The sequence below is a fragment of the Silene latifolia genome, chromosome X (assembly GCF_048544455.1).
Source record: "Silene latifolia isolate original U9 population chromosome X, ASM4854445v1, whole genome shotgun sequence".
NCBI lineage: Eukaryota > Viridiplantae > Streptophyta > Magnoliopsida > Caryophyllales > Caryophyllaceae > Silene > Silene latifolia.
Window position 1 is genome coordinate 251228536 of NC_133537.1, and position 22732 is coordinate 251251267.

The window sequence follows — 22732 nt, forward strand, 5'->3', positions numbered from 1 at the left end:
TCCTCGATGAGTTCCTCATATTCCTCAGAGTCGGACATTCCCCAAAAAGCACTCATGACTCTATGTTTGTAGTCCTTTTTAACTTTGTCTCATTTTTCCTTAGATTTGATTTCATCCCTCTTGAGACATTCTTTAATTTGGTGAGTTTTATCACCACACTTAAAGTATCCCACGGTGGAACTAGGTCGTTTCTTAGGAAAGCGTTTTTTCGATTGATTATTATTGAACCTTTTACTACCTTGACCATTGACTAACCCGGCTGAATTTCTTGAGAACATAGCAAACTCGTCTTCCTCCTCATCTTCTCCATCACTTGGAGAGGACGTGAGGGCGAGACTCTTTCCTTTTGAAGACTCACTAGAATGCTTGTCGATATTGAACTCGTGAGCCATTAGTGATCCCATTAGTTAATAAAGAGATAGGGTTGACAAATCTTTGGCTTCCTCTATGGCGGTAACTTTGGGTTGCCATTTAGAGGTTAGAATATGAAGGATTTTTCGAATGATGTCCTCGGACTCGAAATTCCTTCCTAGACTCTTTAGCTCATTAATAATACAAGAAAAGCGGGAAGAAAAGCTATTTATGGACTCGTCCTTTGACATTCTAAACATCTCATATTGTTGCATGAGAAGGTCAATACGGTGTTTTCTAACTTGGGAGGTCCCCTCATAAGCAAGTACGAGAGAATCCCAAATAGATTTTGCCATAGGACATCCAGAGATTCGACTAACTTCCCCCTCACCAACACAACCTTGAAGAATCGACATTGCTTTGGACTTCTTTTCGGCAAGTTTGAAGTCATTTTCATTGTAATCTTTTTCCTCTTTGGTTTTGGTGAAACCGTTTAGTATGTCGGTTTCCTCAATAACGAGAGGTCCATTTTGGATGATGTTCCAACATTGATAATCGATACTTTTGATGTAATGTTCCATTTTGAGTTTCCACCATCCAAAATTCGCACCGGTAAAGACCGGGATCTTGGAGTGTTTCTCGGAATCCATTACCCACGAATCAAACTCTAAGGCGATTAGCCTCGATCAAGAGCACGAGGCTCTGATACCAATTGAAGAGTTTATGGATTCAAGTACCTAAGAGGGGGAGGGGGTGAATTAGGTACTATTTTAAAATTTCAACTTAAACTTTATTGGATTAAAGTAAGTTGTTTGATAATGTGGAGAAGTTGTGAATACATCGATTAATATTGACGATTTAAACGAGTATTGAAAAGTAACTACTTGTTGAACTGTGAGGGTAACAATGGTTCTGACTGTTGCGATTCGTCTCTTAGCATATGAAGTACAAGCTACAGAACGAATGTGACAGTATGTAGAACTGTTACCTCAAAGTAAAGCAAACAAATAAGCTTGATAAGAATAAATGCAGCGGAATAAAAGTAAGCAAAGATAGAACACAAGATTTTTGAATTGGTTCGGCTAATACTCAAAAGCCTACGTCCAATCTACTTTTTATTGAATATTTTAGTGATCTACTCTGACTACTAAAAACCCGTACAATAAAAAGACCAACAACCTACTCCGGTTGCGACACCGACAACCTACTCCGGTTGCGACACAAGTTCAAGGACTACTCCGTCCTAGAACTATACACTCTTACGTAGAACGTGTTACAAGGATCAAGTTTCCACGGACTGATTCTTAACAAGAATTGATATGGACACCTTACAAGATCAAACGGTTCATAAGTGAAAGAGTTCAATACTTAAAGTAACAGTTGTTGTGACTGTAACACTTGAAGACTTTGAAAGCTTTTGCAAAATGTTAAAAATGATTTTAAACTTGAAACCAATTTTGCAAACTCAAGAAAATTCTCAGGAAAGTCTTGCTTTCAAAGTGAGGAGTGGTGCTCCTTTTATAGAGAAGGGACGAGAGGATGTAAGCTAGGGTTTGTGGTCAAGTTCTTTGGTCATGAGACAAGAGAAGTTGACCTTCCCAAACTAGCACCAAAAGGGCTTACTTCTAAGGAGAAAAAGAGAGAAAAGAGAGTTTGTATTTAGCCTCAAAATATCCGTGGTTTTTCAGAAACAAAGAGGAGATGCCATTAGCAAGAAGACAATTCATTGATAAACAAGGAAAGAGCCAAACAAGGTTCATGGAAAGTTAAGAAAAAGTTGTTTCATGAAAAGGGAAATCTTTTGAACTAGTCTTTACAAACGTTTTTTAACATACCACCTTTTCAAATATTTTAGAATGCCAAAACTGATTTGAGAGAGACTATTCGTAAAATATTTGAAATAAAAATTTTGCTTCAAGTGTGACGGGTCAAACTAGATAGTCAAGAACACCATTACCCGTTACAGGTAACGGTATGTCAGACTGTCACTGTTGTAAGTATTCTACTCTTCCAACTTGTACATAATATGACCGGTACAAGACCAAATGACTCTATGTCTTGGGTAGCAATTACTTGACGATCCTTGAATGATTAGAATAAGCAAATTGATCGATTAAGCCTGAAATAATAAACTAAGGAAACACAAGTTAAAATGGGTATATCATCATCAATTAAGAGAACCCAACAATTAACACCACATTACTCACACTAAACTCCATGTATAAACAGAACTACTCGACAATTCGAGACATGTTTATCACATGATCAAAACATATAATTGAACTCCTTAACTTCTACTTAAGATTTCTTCTTAAGTTTGTATCCTACCTTAGGATAGTTGCGATTTACAAAATTCATGCAAGATGATTTTAAAATTCAACTATATCAAATCATATCCGAATACAATGGAGCGTTGTTGTTGCGTGCAAAACCTTTGCCACCAACTAACCAAGCTAAATAAACATTTTCATGTTTATGCTCGTTTTGGACTTTTGCGGAGTTGAAACTAGATAAAGCATATTTATAAGTTACGGGTTTGTTACTTCCAAAAAATAACATTGCTCCTGTCTACTTAGATTTCGAAGAAATATTACTGATTTTGAATAAGAAGGAACATCTTCATACGTCTTATTCTCAGTTTGTGGCTTATTCTCATTTTGTGGCTCTTGAACATTTTCCCCCACTCTGTCTATAAAAAATAATCCTCTTTTCTTTAATAGACAGCATCACGAGCCACAAACCCTTTGTTCTCGTGATGATGTAGGAAGAGAGACCACTTTTTCACCATCGAAACAAGCTATAATTTATGTACCATGCCTAACCATATCTCATATGAAATGTAGATGATAGCTTTAATTATGTTTTGTTTTAGTGGAAATTTAAATGCGAGACAAATTTTTATAACAGAAACTTCCTCCAACTTTATTGTAAATATTCAATCGTATCATAATGAAAGTGAACTTGTGATACCATATCACACTCCTTTTGGTGCATATGAAAGTCTTCACTTTATTGTTCCTTATTTTAACAAAGTACTAATACTTTTGTTTCATAACTTCTAGGTTTTGATACCCTGTTAAACATTCATTTGAACTCATTCAAAGAATGTCTCTTCTAACCAAATTAAGTGGATACCAAGTATCTACCTAGTTCGTTGGTAGAAGAGATGAAGAAGTAATAACCTTTTCTCATTGAAATTGTATTCGACCATACACTTCAAAGTGTAAATAGGGCGAATATCTTGTTCTATTCATAATTCTTTTCTAAAAAGAAGTCATGAATTAATCTTGCTTCGAATACAAGATTCGCATACACCAAGAGATTCCCAGTCAAATTGTTTGGGACACTAGTCAAAACTAGTTTCTAAATGCAATTTTCAATCAAGAATTTTGAAATGATTGGGGTCCCTAACTTGAGTCTTGTATAATATATATGACAATTATTTTTATTTTGAATATAATTACCTTGATTTGTATGGTCTCACCATAAACTTAATCGTGGTATATAAGGGCACAATGCTTGTTTTAATTGCATAATAGTGAAACCGTTTGCGGTTTTTCTACAAAAACTTGAATTATATTCTTATTTAGAGTTGGTGTATATCATAACAATTATTGAGATACATTTATAAATACGAAACTAAAATGAGTACACTACAATATTCATATGTTCATGGATGAAATGGCAACTACCCTAGTTCCATTCATGCAAATTTCTGAACTTATTCTTGCTAATCGTCGTACGATTATTCAATGTTATTATTCTAAGGATTTACAAAACCCTCGGATTGTGTTATGAACACATCCTCCTCTAAATACCTATTTAGAAAGGTGGTTTTGACATCCTTTTGCCATATTTCATAATCATGAAATGTGGCTATTTCTAACATGATTCACAGATTAGTATCAAATACTCATAACGTTCTAATTCGCAAGAATGTAGTGTCATTGATATTCAAGAAGGAATATGTTGGAGTCACACGACCAACTTCCTTGATCTTTACTTATTTGGGGTTTGTATCTATTTTAGTGTCTAACACCTTCTCTTTCGAGCCTAGTTATATCATTAACAATTAAGATAGGTACTTACTTCTTATTGCTCCCACTCACTTCAAGAATTTCTACTTGATGAAGACTTATCTTTATATAAATTCCTAGTTAATCCTTCACAAGGATGAACTTTATTGTGGTATTTGGTCAATCAAAATTTCTAACAAATTAATTTACCAATTTTACATTGTCATGTTCTTAACAACTTAAGTGCTTGATGACAAGTGTTTAGGTTGAGCAATAAGACTTTTGAACCATGGATGCATAGAAGATATTATCAAAACAAATTTTGACCAAGTACTACTTCTATTTATATCCTTCACAAGGGATTAAAGGTATGTAAGGAATTTTAAGATGCTAATCTTATATTTTCATAGGACGATTCCTATCGAGTTCTATGGAATAGAACGATTCCTATGGAGCTAGTCCATTACCTATGATACGGTTCATTTGAGGATTTAGAAAGAGATTTTGTCATTAGTAATAGTGGTTTAATGGAGACTCGTGTTACAATCGAATTGATATCGTATATTAATAGGAGAAATGATAAAGAACAACAAAAAACAACGAAATAGTGGGAAAAGAAACATTCATCGTTAATATATGAAAACATTTTAGCATGTTTTAACATTTATATAATGACCTCCACCCAATTATATAAATGATTCCGAGATCCAAATCCATATTAATTCGGGCAGGGGAAACCGATGCATCCCTCACTAATATAACTCGGTGGGTCAACTCTTTAACCGATTCTACAAATAGAACTCTCGGTCGATGAAATTACATTAAGTTCATCTCTAGCCCGGAACATAAGACTAGTCTTCATGTCCCGTTGAGACCAACCAAATTTTGCGTGTAATAACTTGTTATTACCCCACTTACCCGATGAAAAATGAAAGTACCACGGGAAACCGAATCTACCCCAAATGTCAAAGGGATTCATGAGTCCTAATATTTGGAAAGGCTAATCTCAATTTTAAATATGTGAAAGGTCTTGTCGATTTATTATCTATCACTTTTATGTGAACTATATTAGTGAACTACGATAATTATAATCGAACGGTCGAAAAACGATATATACATAAAAATGCATGTGATGTTATGGCGATTTGGCAATACATGTAACATATAAAGAAAAATGCAAAGCAATAAATAAATTTCCTAGTATGGCCTTCCTAAAATAGAAAATCTAATATTCTATTACAAATTCGGAAACCAACACCATGTCCCTTGAACTTCAAGTGACACGCCTCCCAAGGAAACACCGACTTGATCGGAACTCCTTTCCGAATGGCTCCGTCATTAGGAAACTCCGGAATTACAAAATAATAATAAAAATACATAGCTATTCCTATTATACATTTGTAATAAAAAAAATTTAAATCTATTAAATTACAAAACGGTGATGCGAAATCACATTAAAATTACAACCAAATCGATACTATTCCCTTTCATTACGGGTAATACCAATTAAAAAACTAAGGTCATACTAAGATAAAATTACATAATTCAAAATTACATAAATTAAAATATGACATTCATCAATGAAATATGAAGCATTATAATATGTATATAACATGCCAAATTAATGTGCCAAATCGCCCTCCTTAAATCTTATATCGTATATAATCCGATTTTATGGAAATTTGCGATTTTTAACTTATTACAAAATAATACTAAAATCTAATTTTAGTCCAAGTTAATCACCCTAACATCTTAGGACTCAAAAATTAGTCATTACTCAATTTTTGACAATAACTCAACTTGATTTAACATTCATGCTCATAATAGACCTTAAAAGCATAACCTTTTAGGAAATAAATCCAAATTAAATTACAATAATTTCAAAATTTGAATTTTAAATTTTTGAACATTCTGGAATAATTCCATGACACTCATTAAGTCAAAAATCAAGGTTAAAATTTTCGAATTTATTTCGAGAAAAATATAGTTGCTATTTATCGGTTTTATCAAATAAAACATCTAAAGAATATGAAAATTAATCTAATCAGTGTCCCTACTTTAGATCTGATATGTGGGATAAAAATGAAACTTAAAATAATTTTCTCATGCCATGTAATTCGTATTAGCTATTTTGCTAAAATAGTCACTATTTATGTCATTTTTACATTAAAAATTCATAAATCATGCAAAATGAATCAAGTTCATCTTAAATTTTACAACCAGTGAGTAAAATATGCATGTGACAACATATTAAAATTTTATGGTCTGTTTCGAAGTTTAACTAATTTTAACCGTTTTACCTTCATTTATGTCATTTTTATCTCATAAAAATTATAAATCATGCAAAATAAATCAAATTTATAAGAAAGTTTACATACAAGAAGTAAAATATGCATCTGAGGTCATATAAAAATTTCAAGGTCAGAAACAAAGTCTAACTATTTTTAGCATTTTAAGTACCATTTTACTCACTAAAATATAATAAAATCACTAAAAATTATTTAAAATGAGCAAAAATTACCATAAATCATCAAAATGACCTAAATATATTTTAGGACCAGAATGTATTACATGCAAAAACTTTCGTGGCTTTATCCTTATAAATCAAAAATTTTAGTTTTAATTAAGTTACATTTAACTCGGAAAAACCAAACCGATTATGCATGCAACAACCAAATACTCTGATACCACTTGACAGGATTCATTAACCCTTAATTAAACTCTTTTAATTAGATCTAAATTAACCATTGATTTAGTCTTTGTGAATCTAGTGCATGTATAACTTAAAACAAGAATGAGGAGAAAACGGTTTTCTTACAATGGTGATGAGACGGAAATGGGCACAAGTAAGGACCCCTTCCTATGCTTGTTCTTGAGCTCACTAACATGGGATGATCCTCCAAATTTTCATTGGTTCAATAATGTGATCACCTCCTCTTACTTGCTCCAAGACAATCCCAAAATGCTACTAATATTATCAACTAGATAATATAAGTAGTTTACGTTAATAGTAGATCTAATATTAATTTTATTTACTACACTAGTAAGTATATAAATATTAGATTGTTTGAACAAATTTTTCATAAAACCATTTTTTGTATTTTGAGAGAATATTTAAGATAAATAGAGATAAGCATAAGACTATTCTACATCAAATGAGAACATCACCCATCCCCTTAAAGGGAGAGGGGTGACCGGTTTTTGCATGTATGGGGAAGGCCATACTTTTGCTTTTTTGTCTTATCAAAATTAGTAGGATGAGGTCTAGTTGCATAGGGTGATCATTATGTTGCAAATAGTATAAAATAATCACCCACTAACCCCTACAAAAACCGGTTTTATACACTTAAAATGGACCTCCATTTTATCTTTGTAATTGTCATTTGTTTTATGTTGTGACATGTGACATGTAACATGTCATTAGTAATATAAATGTATATTTAACTACTTAAATAACATTATATATTAAATAAATTACAATTAACAAATTAACAAGTAATTCACAATTACATGTATATAAAATGGGTTATATTAAGTCTAGTTAATATAATCTACAACATTTTGCAATTATGATTAACCAATTACTCTTATCTCAAATGTTTCATAAACATTAATCAATTTTAGTAATATAACATATTAATTACTAAATTGAATCTTATTTAATCAAATTACAATAAAATATAATATTCTCTCTTATAAATCAATTTGTTCAATTTAAGGATTTAATCAATATGTATCGTCGTACAATCGATTAACTTTATAATTGAGGGAATCATCCTTTAGGAGTGACCTTAAGGATCAACTGACCACCACCGTCAGACGACAGTAATGTCAAACTCTAGTAAGCTAATCATTAGCGATTAATGTTGATCAGTTGATTATATATAAATCTTGAATCATCCCTTACGTATTCTTATCATGAGTTTCGATAATGTGATCGCACCATTGTTCAGGACACATACTCCAACAATCTCCCACTTGTCCGAGACAAGTGTGCGTCACCAATTCTTTTATCCTATTACAATCTCCCACTTAATGCAAGGTGTCTTGCAGGTCGTACTTGCATTTATCATATCTTGAGTGGTTTCCTCGATCTGGAGAGTAACTGTCTGACCGGAATTATCTACCGTAGATACTTTCCGAGCGTGGCCACGCATTTCCAGTTCACTACTCCTCGAGTGGCCTTCAGATTTCAAATAACCCTGACAAGAGGTGGACAATTCCTATCGCACTATTCTCTTCGTATAGCCACAACTCGTCATGACCCAAAATATGCCCATTTGACCTCATTTACGAAAGTCGTAGAGCATAACTTAAAGTCACTCAGAGACTGTGCCGACTTGGGCGAATAGTCTTTAGTCAAAGAATTGACTCAAAAGAATACTATGGTAGCTCTTAACACAACCAGGCTATATGAATTACCAGAACTCTATAAGCGGCCACTGCTCGACAGATTTTCCCTCACAGTCTGCCTATGTGATCGACTAGTCATCCCTTATGACTCTATGTCACTTGAACTTGCCATCAATCGACTCACACTCTAGTCACTTGGAGACGTCACCTCATATAAGTGACTAGGGGCGAATACTATGTTAGTCTAGTTCACATAAATAGGGTTCAATATTGTCTCGACAACCTATTTGGAAAAACAAGGTATTATAAGAAAAGAGTTTTGAATAAAACTTAAACGATGAGTGTTGAGGACACATACTACAACAACTACCAGCAGCTCCTAGCAGAACATTGTAGCCACATAGAATTAATCGGTTATACAATATTCCGGACATATGGGCACACTAACTCTTTAAGTCTCCCACTTGCACTTATGTCCTATAAGGCACCATAATCTCTTTGCTTCTATCTCTTCAGATGAGAATAGGGTAGGAGAAGTTTCATCCCTATAAATCTCTATCTCTTTCTCAAATCTCTGAGTTGGTTTGTTACAACAGACGACTCATTTTCACCTCGTCTGGGCTTGGCCATGCACTTATACAATTCCCATTCTTCGAGAGACCGAAGATGATAAACTCCTTTCTCAAAGAAGGAGCAAATTCCATTTTGTCTAACCACATTCTGTCACACATTCCATGACAAGTTTAACCATCACCTTTATAGTCACGGTTAACGTTTGATGATGTCAAAACTAGGACTTCATATGTACATAATAGTCAAAGACTCAAGTCTAAAGACTACCAAACGGTGAAAAAAACTTTGTTGACACTAAGCGAAACCTTAACAAAGTTCTTTGACGGGTCAGTTTAATACACATTAAAAACATGTAACACCCCCATTTATCTAGGAGCCTTTAGCTAGACTTTCCCAAATAAATAGAACTGTTACCATCTCGGTTTCCCGAGGAAGTGAATAACAAAGTCCAACACACCAAAGTACTTTAAATTAAAACTTTAATGATTACATGTTTATTACAACTTAACCAACTAAAACTTAATATAAAATAATTACAACTCGCAGCGGAAAAAAAAAATATAGTGATTAAATATTCTATGTGGTCTAGACTTCTAGGTAGATTGGCCAAGTCCTCACGCATTCCCATAAGCTCCCAAGGCAGCTAATCTTTAGTACCTGTCAAATCTGCTCCCCATTAAGGTTCACCACAGGTGTTCACGAATACACTGTCAACCATGAGGTTGAGTAGGAATAGCCAAACAACTACAATAAATGGATACAAGAACAATATTAAGTGCAAATGCAATGCATGCTCATGATCAATCCTCCGGCGCTCCCGTTCATCCCGCCAATCCCTGACCGGGGTAGTATCATCATCTCAACCGAAGTTGAGGTAGTCTCATCATCCCAGAACAGGTCCTGCAGAACCAGTTGTGAGGTATCCAATGCAAGTGCTCATGATATGAAAATGCAAACAATTGAACAACACAATTTCTTACCATCTCAGACACGAAGCCGAGGAATCCAATAATCAATATAATCATCCCAGTCACGAGCTGAGGTAGTCAATAATCAAATCATCTCAAAGCAACCAACCAACAACCGTATATCATCCATCACAATTCCAATTAATTCAACCAATACAATCAGCTAAGATCATTCAAGTAAACATTAAAGTGATTGAGTAGTTATCCTACCTCAATAGCAAATCCGAGTCAAGCAAGCGAAATAATAATGCCAAAACCTTCCTCCAACAAATCCGAATAACAAGCACGCGAACCAAGTAGTAATAATATTACCGTCTCGCAAGGTCGATACCTAAATAAGTAAATAATAATAATAAACAATAATTACATTCTAATAATAATTTAATATATAAACTAATTAATTAATTAAATCAGAGTTAATAACTCACTAACCCATTATCCCGACTCATCTTTAACTAAACTTGATTAAATTCCCGACTCAATGAACAAATAAATTAAATCCGACTCCAAAATGATCCCACATGACCCAAAACCAACACACCCGAGTCAAAACCCGTCACCAAGCAATGTAATGACAATAACAATAATTATAATCATGCCCAATTACCATCTTCTACCTGTGCTACCTCCATGAACCGACACCCACACAAATCACACCATGCCGTGACAGCCATCATAACCCACCATGCCCGCCACCAGCTCTTAGCCTTCCAATCTCGACACCCTTCTTCTACTCCCTTCTACCTCTCGACACAGCCATAACAACACCCGTTGAAACCTGCCATTAACAACGAAACGCCTCATTCCTTCTTCACCAACCTCGATACAGCTAAGCCCACCACCAGACATGCCACCGCGGTCAACCACTTGAACTACGGTGGAGCCCAGCATGGGTCCTTGGTTCCGTCGAACCCAGTGAAGAATTCGCATCCCCAACCTGCATAAAAATCGCGACAACAACCATTACCGCCACCAACCACCACAACTACCACCAATCCTGACCCCTAACCACCCACAGCCACCGGTCCTATCCTAACCCAGGTCATGGTTCGACCGAATTGGGTTATGGGTCAATGGTCCCTCTTTATTTGTCACGGTTCACCAACAAGCAACAACAACAACACGACACCACTACTTCCTCCAACGCCTCCTGCCACCATGTCAGACACCACCACCAGCCTCAAACCACCACACGCCATCCTATGATCCCTTACCCAGAACCGGGTCATGTTATGTCTAGCCTTGGGTTGGGTTTTGGGTGTCTTAATTTTGAACAATAAACAATCAAGGTTTTGGGTGTCTTAATTTTGGTTCAATAAGCAACCTTTTATAATAATTGAAATTACACTGCTAAATAGTCACGGTCAACGCCGGTCAACGCCTAGTCAAGGTGGTCATCGGTCGAGTTTGGGTCAACGGGTCAGACTAGGTCGGGTCAACACATTATTTAATAATTTAATTATAAGAAAGAGTTTAATAGACGGTTACCTTAAGACGGTTATGAGATAGATATAAAACTCCCTTTCTCTTCTTATTTCTCTCTCTCACTTTTAATTGTGATTTATGTGAATATAAGTGATAAAAGAATAGCCAGAGGGTCTTATTTATACTAATAGGTAGGTGGAGGAACTTTCCTTATGTTATTAGGTAATATTATTATTATTATTATCTCATATTAATACCATATAAAATACTTGTTACCTTATTTATCGTATAATACCGTCACCATATATGCTTATACTAGTATGCGTCATATGTATACATCCTCCGTCATATATTATTATTTATTATATAATCATTATTTCCCGTCACATAATTACGTGTCTCAATAATTAATAAATAATTAATATAAAATATCCATTTTCATAAATCACATTTTAATAAAATGAGGTTGACCAAACCTTTGACCATCCTCTAAAATACGGGGTATTACAGTCTTCCCTCCTTAAAAAGAACTTCGTCCCAAAGTTCACTCAAACATACTCAAGAAACCTCCAACAATACAAATTCCCAACATACACCAACAAACTTAACAGAGATTAAAACGTACTTAAAACGCGTATCCAAATGTATTATTAATATACTCAAAATGTATTAAATTGAATTATAAATAACAATATCAAATTGTATCCTAAATAACAAGAAATAACGAGGTATTACATCCTACCCCCCTAAAAGAAAGGGTTACGTCCCCGTAACCTACATACTTAATCAAACAACGTCATTATTCTTAGCTCCTTCATGTCCTGTCCCACTGGATCCAGCTACGCTCTTTCCTGCACTCTGTTGATTCCCACCATTTCCTTGCCTCTGGTAAGACCCGTTCCTAGAGCTCTGATTGGTATAGTTGTTGTAACGGTTCTGGTTAGATTAGTTGTTGTAACTCCTCTAGTTACTCCAACCTCCACCCTGACTCCCATACTCTCTACTCTGACCATCCATAACCACTCTACAAGTAAAGGCTTTATGGCCCATCTTCCCACATCTAAAGCATTGAATACCACTAGGCTCACTAAAAGCACCTCGACTCTCACCATGACTAACACTACTCCCAAATGTTGCACCACTACCAGTGTAAGCTCTAAACTGGTTAGTGTTTGCCTTCTTACTTCCCCCAGCTCCCTCACTCACAACCAAAGACTTTCTCTTCTTTTCTCCTTTTTCTTTCTTCTCCTCCATTACCATCACCTTAATCCTCTCAGCATGACCCGCTCTCTGGTATACCTCCTCAACAGTGGTAGGGACACCAGCAGTAAGCCTCTTCTTAATAGCCTAAGCCAACCCCTTCTCGAATCTCATTGCCAACACTTCATCATTATAATTCAAATCTGCCACATACTCAGCTAACTCCATGAAGTTGTTATGATAATCCTCCACTGTCATCTCATCGGTCATCTTAAAAGAATCAAACTGAGCTCTCATCTTACTCCTAATGTGTTCAGGTATAAAGGTATCTCCCAAAATGTTTTTAAAATTCTTCCATGGTACATATGGTTCCTCACTCAACTGAAATGCCTCTCTTATAGTCGCTTTATTCTTGGTCCACCACCTCCCAGCTTTCCCTCTCAAATAGAATACAGGTTGGTCAACTTGCATTTCCTCTGGACAAGCTATTAACTCAAAAATGTTATGAAACTCCCTACACCACTCTCCTAGTAAGGATGGTTCCCCAACTCCCTCATACTTTGTTGGCTTATATCGAGCCACTGACGCTCCCACCTTAGAAGGATTCATCTCATCTTTCTTTCCTTTTACAATCTCTAATAATGCAGCATTCAGGTCCTGCATCCTCTCAATCTCCTCATCGGTCATGGTAGAAGCTCTAGCTCTCTTTGGTGCCATATCGTCTATAAAAGTAAAAGAAAGGGTATAAGTCTCCATACTATGAAAAGTTATAGGGTAACAACTAATTCCTCCAAAATAAACTCATGTGATCACTTGAATTGAACTAAGGTCATCCTACCATCAAGGTCTTAGTCAACACTGTCACCCCTCCTAGGTCAAAATTCAAATGTGTGGTTTTTTCTCCCCATTTATGATCCCATATCGTCACCAGTATCCTAAAATAACATGGTTCCGGAAATAATAAAATAATCATGTTAAAATCTGACAAAACGAGTTCAGCTCTAGGTCATCCTTTACCAAATCACAAGTCCTTACAAGTATCCTCCTATACCCAAATTATCGTAACTCGTTCACCACACTCTACACATGGCTAAGCATCTAACTTTAGCATTCCTTATATTACTCTTATTTCTTATATCAGAAGTACACAAAGCTATCTTCTATCTAATCATTGCAAAACATTGTAAGAAGCATGGTTTCGGGGAACATGTACCGCATATCACTAGACATGATTTCTAATTCATACAATCATCACAATTACATCCATTATCCATCATCCATCATCCCTCATATGTTAAAAAAAAAAACATCTCATACAATTCTCAACCATTTTACATCTCATCCATTTTACTTACCTTGCAATATCTTTCACCCTGCAACAAAGTTAGTAAATAACATACAACTGACTCATAGATATCTTACTATTAACTACCCACTCTCTTATCCTTTCCCTGGGTGACCGGTTGAAAACTGAGAGGGCCAGGATACGAATTAAGGCGCGCTTCTTAACCGCATTAGGGGCTCCTAACAGTTTCTACTCGGGGTTCATTTTATTTAGACTCATCCTAGTTTCATTGGGTTCATTTGTTTAGGCCTGAGGATCGTTCGCTCTGATACCACTTTGTAACACCCTCATTTATCTAGGAGCCTTTAGCTAGACTTTCCCAAATAAATAGAACTGTTACCATCTCGGCTTCCCGAGGAAGTGAATAAAAAAGTCCAACTCACCAAAGTACTTTAAATTAAAACTTTAACGATTACATGTTTATTACAACTTAACCAACTAAAACTTAATATAAAATAATTACAACTCGCAGCGGAAATCAATATAGTGATTAAATAATCTATGTGGTCTAGACTTCTAGGTAGATTTGCCAAGTCCACACGCATTCCCATAAGCTCCCAAAGCAGCTAATCTTTAGTACCTGTCAAATCTGCTCCCCATTAAGGTTCACCGTAGGTGTTCACGAATACACTGTCAACCACAAGGTTGAGTAGGAATAGCCAAACAACCACAATAAATGGATACAAGAACAATATTAAGTGCAAATGCAATGGATGCTCATGATCAATCCTCCGACGCTCCCGTTCATCCCGCCAATCCCTGGCCGGGGTAGTCTCATCATCCCAACCGAAGTTGAGGTAGTCTCATCATCCCAGAACAGGTCCTGTAGAACCAGTTCTGAGGTATCCAATGCAAGTGCTCATGATATGAAAATGCAAACAATTGAACAACACAATTTCTTACCATCTTAGACACGAAGCTGAGGAATCCAATAATCAATATAATCATCCCAGTCACGAGCTGAGGTAGTCAATAATTAAATCATCTCAGTCACGAGCTGAGGTAGTCAATAATCAAATCATCTCAAAGCAACCAACCAACAACCATATATCATCCATCAAAATTCCAATTAATTCAACCAATACAATGAGCTAAGATCATTCAAGTAAACATTAAAGTGATTGAGTAGTTATCCTACCTCAATAGCAAATCTGAGTCAAGCAAGCGAAATAATAATGCCAAAACTTCCTCCAACAAATCCGAATAACAAGCACGCGAACCAAGTAGTAATAATATTACCGTCTCGCAAGGTCGATACCTAAATAAGTAAATAATAATAATAAACAATAATTACATTCTAATAATAATTTAATATATAAACTAATTAATTAATTAAATCCGGGTTAATAACTTCCTAACCAATTATCCCGACTTATCTTTAACTAAACTTGATTAAATTCCAGACTCAATGAACAAATAAATTAAATCCGACTCCAAAATGATCCCACATGACCCAAAACCAACACACCCGAGTCAAAACCCGTCACCAAGCAATGTAATGACAATAACAATAATTATAATCATGCCCAATTACCATCTTCTACCCGTGCTACCTCCATGAACCGACACCCACACAAATCACACCAGGTCGTGACAGCCATCGTAACCCACCATGCCCGCCACCGGCCCTTAGTCTTCCAATCTCGACACCCTTCTTCTACTCCTTTCTACCTCTCGACACAGCTACAACAACACCCGCTGAAACCCGCCATTAACAACGAAACGCCTCATTCCTTCTTCACCAACCTTGACACAGCCAAGCCCACCACCAGGCCTGCCACCGCGGTAAACCACCTGAACTACGGTGAAGCCTAGCATGGGTCCTTGGTTACGTCGAACCCAGTGAAGAATTCGCATCCCCAACCTGCATACAAATCGCGACAACACCCACAGCCACCGGTCCTATCCTAACCCAGGTCATGGTTCGACCGAATTGGGTTATGAATCAATGGTCCCTCTTTATTTGTCACGGTTCACCAACAAGCAGGAACAACAACAACAACACGGCACCACTACTTCCTCCAACGCCTCCTGCCACCATGTCAGACACCACCACCAGCCTCAAACCACCACACGCCATCCTATGATCCCCTACCCAGAACCGAGTCAGGTTATGTCTAGCCTTGGGTTGGTTTTGGGTGTCTTAATTTTGAACAATAAACAATCACGGTTTTGGGTGTCTTAATTTTGGATCAATAAGCAACCTTTTATAATAATTGAAATTACACTGCTAAATAGTCACGGTCAACGCCTAGTCAAGGTGGTCATCGGTCGAGTTTGGGTCAACGGGTCAGACTAGGTCGGGTCAACACATTATTTAATAATTTAATTATAAGAGAGAGTTTATGAGACGGTTACCTTAAAACGGTTATGAGATAGATATAAAATTCCCTTTCTCTTCTTATTTCTCTCTCTCACTTTTAATTGTGATTTATGTGAATATAAGTGATAAAAGAATAGCCAGAGAGTCTTATTTATACTAATAGGTAGGTGGAGGAACTTTCCTTATCTTATTAGGTAATATTATTATTATTATTATCTCATATTAATACCATATAAAATACTTGTTACCTTATTTATCGTATAATACCGTCACCATAGATGCTTATACTAGTATGCGTCATATGTATACATCATCTGTCATATATTATTATTTATTATATAATTATTATTTCCCGTTATCTCAATAATTAATAAATAAATAATATGAAATATCCATTTTCATAAATCACATTTTAATAAAATGAGGTTGACAAAACCTTTGACCATCCTCTAAAATACGGGGTATTACAAAACATGTATCCATGTGCCTGGTTTGATATCTCAATATCATGACTTACGGAACGTAATCATCAACCAGCTCACAACTAATCATTATGAGGCATAAGTGTCCCTTTCACTATGCCATGATTAGAGACTAATATAAATACATTATCTTACAAAACAGAGTTCCATAACCAAGTCACGCACTTGGTGATCTGTTTAAACAATGTATACTATTTTAGGACAAACATTCAATTATACGATAATTAAATGCAAAATCAACCTTTTATCATATAAAAGAACATGTCATACAAACGTATCAATCATATCGAACATAACCTCACACTAAAATAAAGACCTCTTGTTAGTATCAAGACCACTCGCTAATGCGTCATATACAAATCGCAGTACCATGATTTTTCATATTATAATTGCGAAAGAGGTTTTGTACGGGACATGCAGCCATTGCAGCAATTACTATCTTACATATGTTTAATTTACCTTATCTGAATAAAGTAAAATCAATAGCACATGTTTGATTCTTAAATCAAATGTACTCTTTGTTTCTTCATAAGCAACAAAGTATATAGTTGTGTATATGTTTGATTTCCAAACCAGACACTATATTCGATGCTTTATAAGCAACAAAGTACTCATTTTAGTTGTAAAATTAGTCATAGTGTCGTACTTGAAACCATTTCAGCACACAGTTACTTTCATTTAAACAAAACGTTTCCAGATTACAATCAGGAACCATACTTGTCTATTTGAAATTGATATCAATGTAACCAACTTACAATGATTATTTCTCATGTTCTCCGTAATAGTCATCAAGACTAGATTGGTATCCACTCGTCATACGAGTACATAAACAACATCTTTTCAAGTCTCATTGAGACAACAAAATGTCGTTTCCTTAATATGTATGTCATTAACATACTAAACCATAAAAGCGAATTATACTCCCATAAATTTCGTGTACATATAAAATTATCCTTATCTCAAATAATTCAAAACACTTCTGAATCATTTTATTGAGATCGAAAATTCCAACCTCTGGATACTCGTTTCAAAAATATTCTCACTTTCCTAGCACACTCTAATAACGTGAATCTCAAAGTGTGTCTGACACAACTTATAGCATATTTCCATTAAGGAAAACTACATTATTCACGTATACCTGTCAAATCTCATTTCATGTATGTTGACATGTGCTAGGAGAATCCAAACTCTATATGGTTACAGCACCATCGGGGTATCAACCTAAGTCCAAAACTTTGTAATGATACATAAAATTATTTTGGATTCATGGCCTCTAGCCACTTTACACCTTTTGAGTTGAAGCTCATTATTGCTTCCTTAAAAGTCAAACTTATGCGGGCTTATTCATAGGTGGTACATTCATGACTTTTCATGGATCTTAGCCATCTCCATCAACATTTGATGAGAATTCCTATGAATTTTGATCTTTTCAAGAATATTCTACTCCCACTGTTTCTTTGGAGACAATATTCCCATTGAGAATCATTTCAAGTAACAAACTCTTTGTACTTGAATGAGACGTAAAATTAATATCCTACCTTAGGATAATCCCACAAAGTATATGTTAAATTTGAGTCTAAATTTCAGAAAACTTTTTTTTTTTAAAAAAAAAAGTTTTAAAGATCTCAAATATTAAGAAAATACTATATAGGAACAATTCCCTTACATATCTTATATGTAATGTATATTCATTGACTTAGATGGAAATAATTTTTAAATTGTGTACCTAGATAATTTCGAGCCTATAAAATAGTGAGATCTTCATGACTCATCATAGACAGAACAATATCAAAATAGGGCTCTTCTTATCTTATAAGACACAACATTCCACAATCATTTAGAAAAAGACCACCATCAAAATAAAATTAGTATGATATTTCCTATTTGGGAGGAACCCGCACAATTATATATTTGTGACATTCCCAAAATACCACAAACTAATTTTAGTTAGTGATGTCCTTTAAGAAAAACAATTTTTTTTAATATTCTTACTGTGGAACTAAGATTGTCTTCTTAAGACTAGTAAGTGAAACAATTTCATTACTATTATGATGATTATAAACATTTGGTTCAAGTTTCTCCATCTCAATCAAATCGAGCGATGCTGATTGTCTTCCTAAGTTGACTTTTACTTCAGTCTGAGTCTATTTCAAGTAAACCTTTTAAAAAGTCAGAATAATGTTCATCACATGAACATATGCATAATTACTGAAAATAGTAATTATGATGAAGTATTAAAATCTCATTCCTTAACAACATCACTTAATTAATCCACACATATCTGAATATATGTGACCAAACTAGTAGGTTACTCTCTTAACAAGTTAGAGGCACGTTGCAAATTTTCCACCATTTAAACAAAATCCACTTGCCGTAGTTGATCCAAATCAACAAGGCCTAGAGTTCCATCATCATGGAACTTCTTTGAATGTTTCTTGTTTCTTGGCTCATAAGACAATGTTGTAAGCACGTGAAACTCGAGACATAAGACTTGAACCCTTTTTGTATTTCATGTCATAGATGAAATTGAACAAAACTAAAATTGTCTTAACAAGAAAGAGAACAACAATTGTTCTTTATAAAATATTAATTCAATTTATGTTCAAACATGAAAGAATTAACATTTTTCTAACGACAAATGTAGGAATAACTATTATTCAAATAAATCTAGTTTTGAACAATACAACATTCAAATGAATAACTTCTACGCATAATGTATTTCTTCATTATATACGTAGATCTATTTCATTCTTTACCATTATCCTACTCCACATGACATTACATTCACAATGTAAATACCATCTTTGGTATCTTATACCTTATAGTAGAATATTCGTAGCAACTTTTACTTCTATAACATGCATACTTCATTTAGAAGTCATACTTCTATAGCTTTCCCAGATCTTCGAGACATTTCTAAAAGCTATCTTTCCAATGCTATCTGTCATTACAATAATGACGTTAATCACTAAATAATTTCCATACATGTTTAGACATTGATCCTAAGTTGGACTTGACAACAATTGTCCATTCCACCATTACTAGTGTCTAAACTCATATCTCAAAGTCTCTTTACTGATGAACTCAAAGAACATTAGTTTTTGATTCTTCTTGATATGAAACTTAATTGTCACTAAGTGATAAATTCGCTTAAGTTGCATGCATCATTCACAATGAATTAAATATAACTTAAGGTAGAACTGAAACAATTTCAATCATCAACCTTTGATGAGAAAGATATCCAATTAATCCAAATTATCAATATAATTATGTCATAACAATGACAAGTGGCCTAAGTGGATCATTCCCCATATTTTTCTCACTAAGCGGGAACAATTCCATTATTTTAAACAATTGACACATATGGGATGAATAGTCATCTCTATGACTTTTGGTATATAGTCGAAACTATACACTAACATTAAGTATCACTACAAGAAAAAGGCCTATTTGCAACGGACCAATCCGTTGCGAAATAACCCTAATCCGTTGCTTATATACAGTTTGCAACGGATATCCGTTGCAAACTGGTGCGTTGCTTATATGGCGTTGCAAATGAAAAAATATGCAACGGATCGGCGTTGCTAATTTTTATGCAACGGACGTATATTTTTTGCAACGAATGATCCGTTGCTTAAATGAGGTCCACGTGGCACCTGTTTGGTCAATAATGAGACGGATTTCCGTTGCAAAAAAAATGTTTTCCGTTGCATAGTAGAGAGAAAAGTCAATAAATTGACTTTTTAAATTAATGGATAGCCGTCACAAAACCTGTAATTTCCGTTGCAAACACAAATGCATTGACTTTTTTAATTAATGGATAGCTGTCACAAAACCTGTAATTTCCGTTGCAAACACAAATGGGAGATTCACGCATTCCTGCATCCATTTCCCTCCATTTCGTTACGATATCAAACAATTAAACAATAAACTTTAAAGAAGCCAACAATATAGAAACTTGGAATTGTTCATTTAGCAAATTTAAAAGAGTACATACATTGAAAACATCCTAAAAAAAATCCATACGTAATTTGCTAAGCAATTTCGTTGTCTAGCTATTATGGAGTAATCTAGCTAATTAGTTGGGATTGATGTCGAGTTGCCACTTCCACCATCGTCATCGAAGTCGTCTCGATTTTGGAACTGGTTGCTATCACAATTTGGGTCAAAGTCAGACCCAAACTTTGCTTGTAGAAACGCCTCCATTCTTTGTACTTTGTCTTCGAGCACTTTGTTGCGGAGCTCAGTTTCAACATTCTTGCTCACAAGTCGAGGTAGTATTCCGGGCGAATAATCCTGGTCGATATTGTTGGACTCTCTACTTCCGGTAGCCGAGCGTTCAAAGTAATGCTCGCGTGCGGCTCCAGTACCAAAAACTAACCCCTTCTTATTAAAGCCGCATTTTTCAAGGTAGATTTTATCTTTATTGATATCCGTTTCACCTTGAGATTGAAAGGCACTAATTTCTGCCTCAATAGATACCTGGAACATAACGGATAACTGAATCAGTTAAGACAATCCAACCTCATCATGTCCAGTCCTTATTCTGAAGGCGGAGCTCTATATGCTCTAGGTTTAATGAACACTAATCATGGGGAGGGCATCAAACCATTTCTTCGTGATAGCCTACGCAGTACTAATGTTGAGGTGTGATATTTATTTGTAAGGATTTACTATTTAGTGTCATTTTGTTTGGTTCATCAGTGGAGTTAAATATGTGGGAGGCTAGAGTTTACATGATTTAAATTCCTACACTACTGACTAAACCATCATAACATCCAAGCTTACACTCAAACTAAACCATTATAACATCCAAGCCTACACGAATCTGAAGCCTACACTGCAGCTGAAAGTTCAACACCATCAAACCACAAGCCTCACACATCCCTCCATTGTATTTCAATACTCGGGTTGGAATCAAAGACAACCAGCAAGACGAAGTTTCAAAATCATTTAAAAAAATCAAAACTTACAACGTAATCTTCAGCTTTCTTTGAAACGTATCCTCCCGTCTTCTTCGTTTTTGTTGCTTTCAATAACTCAATTGCAGGTGGGTAATCTCCTCCATTAGCCTAAACATGGTAACATACTCACTAATACATATAGTGGAACTAAATATTAGTAGTAAGAATTACTATATTAGAGCTAAATGGAAAGCTGGTTAGTTTGTGTACATTGCAGTATTGCACTTAGTTACATTCGACTCAATTTTTGCTATAGGACTATAGACAACCATTTTTATCAACCAGACCGTAAGAGATGTGACTTTTGTAGTGATAGTGGCAACTGGAAACTTGATAACCAAAAGAGTTAGCAAAATACATATTTAATGACCCATGGTTAAAGATTTTGTTAAGAAAATCATTATGAAGATCACCAAAATTTTGGTATCGACCATGCTAAATTGCATAGTTTTTTCAAATGTATCAATTGTTTAAAAAAATTTAAGTTTTGCATTCTACTCCGTAACACTTTCCTTTTGCACTGGCATACAGTATTGAGAAAAGACAATCGATAACACTAAAACAAAAGAATAAATAGCGGTTAATGGTTAAGCCCAAGAATTATCAAAAGCAAGAGAAGTAATGACCATAGAAAAGTCATGAAAACCGATAACAACCATTGGCATCAGTATCGGCTTCCTTGATAATCCCATAAGTGAGTTCATCAGCAGTCAAAGCATGACCAAGCTTAGC